Source organism: Petromyzon marinus, unplaced genomic scaffold (genome assembly GCF_048934315.1).
Source record: "Petromyzon marinus isolate PM22_M1 ecotype Great Lakes invasive population unplaced genomic scaffold, UKy_Petmar_22M1.pri1.0 PM_G_Scaffold_38, whole genome shotgun sequence".
Classification (NCBI taxonomy): domain Eukaryota; kingdom Metazoa; phylum Chordata; class Hyperoartia; order Petromyzontiformes; family Petromyzontidae; genus Petromyzon; species Petromyzon marinus.
Window position 1 is genome coordinate 1,167,501 of NW_027422961.1, and position 2,500 is coordinate 1,170,000.

A 2,500-nucleotide genomic window follows, 5' to 3' on the forward strand; every position below is an offset into this window, starting at 1 on the left:
GTGTGCCAGGAGCAGGTGCTCAAAAGACTTCATTACCACAGATGTAAGGGCGACCGGTCTGTAATCATTTAGTCCTGTTGGCCTTAGCTTTTTGGGCACAGCGATGATGGTGGAGAACTTGAGACAGGCTGGTACATGGCATGTCTCCAGGGAGGTGTTAAAGATGTTGGTGAACACCGGAGACAGCTGGTCAGCGCAGTGCCTGAGGGTGGCTGGAGAGACAGAGTCCGGCCCGGCTGCTTTGCGTGGATTCTGCCTCTTGAAAAGCCCATTAACTTCTCCCTCCTGAAAGGAGAGAGTCGTTTCTGTAGTATGGGTGGGGGATGGGGCCTCTTGGGTGGGAAGGGGTGGTTCAGGACAGTCCAATTGTCTTTCAAATCTACGGTAGAACTCGTTCAGGTCGTTGGCTAGGCGGGAGTCGTTAGTGGTGTGGGGCGCTCTGGGTTTGTAGTTGGTGATGTGCCTGAGCCCTTTGGCAGACAGAAGCAGCGTCGTTAGTAGAGAACTGGTGTTTTAGTGTCTCTGAGTACAGTCGTTTAGCCTCTCTCACCGCTTTGCTAAACCTGTTCTTCGACTCCTTGAATCTGTCTCTATCCCCACTCCTAAACGCTTCCTCCTTCTCCAACCTCAACCTTTTGAGCTTTGCTGAGAACCAGGGCTTGTTGTTGTTAAAGTTCACCCTGGTACGTGTTGGGATACAGCAGTCCTCACAGAAGCTGATGTACACAGCCTCTGTGAGTTCATCCAGACTATTGGTAGCAGTCGTGAACATATCCCAGTCAGTACAGTCTAAGCACGCCCGCAAATCTTCCACAGCCTCACTGGTCCACTGTTTAGATGTCCTCACAGCAGGTTTACAGAGTTTTAGTTGCTGCCTGTATGCACGAATCAGGTGGACCAAGGGAGTTCTGTGCGAGCCGAACAGCCCCGTGACCCACAAGAGAAACATCCCCGCCAAATTCGAGCGTTTGACGGGGTCTATCCGTGAAAAAATATTCACGTTTTTGAGTGCACATGCATTTCTGCTGCAAATGCCTCTGGAAGTTTCATGCCGTTCGTATGCCAATTGTGGCAACACGAAAATGACCCGTTTTCCCATTCCGAGGGATTTCTGTGCGACCCTAACAGCCCCGTGAGCCACAAGAGACACATCCCCGCCAATTTCTAGCGTTTCACGGGGTCTATCCGTGAAAAATATAGACGTTTTTGAGTGCACATGCATTTCTGCTGCAGATGCCTCTGGAAGTTTCATGCCGTTCGTACGCAATGTGGCAACACGAAAATGACCCCTTTTCCCATTCCGAGGGATTTCTGTGCGACCCTAACTAACAGCGCCCGTGAGCCACAAGAGAGACATCCCCGCCAATTTATAGCGTTTCACGGGGTCTATCCGTGAAAAATATAGACGTTTTTGAGTGCACATGCATTCCTGCTGCAAATGCCTCTGGAAGTTTCATGCCGTTCCTATGCAATGTGGCCACACAAAAATGACCCGTTTTCCCATTCCGAGGCATTTCTGTGCGACCCTAACAGCCCCGTGAGCCACAAGAGAGACATCCCCGCCAACTTCTAGCGTTTGACGGGGTCTATGCGTGAAAAATATTAAAATTTTTGAGTGCACGTGCCTTTCTGCTGCAAATGCCTCTGGAAGTTTCATGGCGTTCCTATGCAATGTGGCAACACGAAAATGACCCCTTTTCCCATTCCGAGGGAGTTCTGTGCCACCCTAACAGCCCCGTGAGCCACAAGAGACACATCCCCGCCAATTTCTAGCGTTTCACGGGGTCTATCCGTGAAACATATAGAAGTTTTTGAGTGCACATGCATTCCTGCTGCAAATGCCTCTGGAAGTTTCATGCGGTTCGTACGCAATGTGGCGACACGAAAATGACCCGTTTTCCCATTCCCAGGGATTTCTGTGCGACCCGAACAGCCCCGTGAGCCACAAGAGACACATCCCCGCCAATTTCTAGCGTTTCACGGGGTCTATCCGTGAAAAATATCAATTTTTTTTGACTGCACATGCATTTCTGCTGCAAATGCCTCTGGAAGTTGCATGCGGTTCGCATGCAATGTGGCGACACGAAAATGACCCGTTTTCCCATTCCGAGGGATTTCTGTGCCACCCTAACAGCCCCGTGAGCCACAAGACAGACATCCCCGCCAATTTCTAGCGTATCACGGGGTCTATCCGTGAGAAATATTCACTTTTTTGAGTGCACATGCATTCCTGCTGCAAATGCCTCTGGAAGTTTCATGCGGTTCGTATGCAATGTGGCGACACGAAAATGACCCGTTTTCCCATTCCGAGGGATTTCTGTGCCACCCTAACAGCCCCGTGAGCCACAAGAGAGACATCCCCGCCCACTTCTAGCGTTTCACGGGGTCTCTCCGTGAAAAATATCACATTTTTTGAGTGCACATGCATTCCTGCTGCAAATGCCTCTGGAAGTTTCATGCGGTTCGCATGCAATGTGGCGACACGAAAATGACCCGTTTT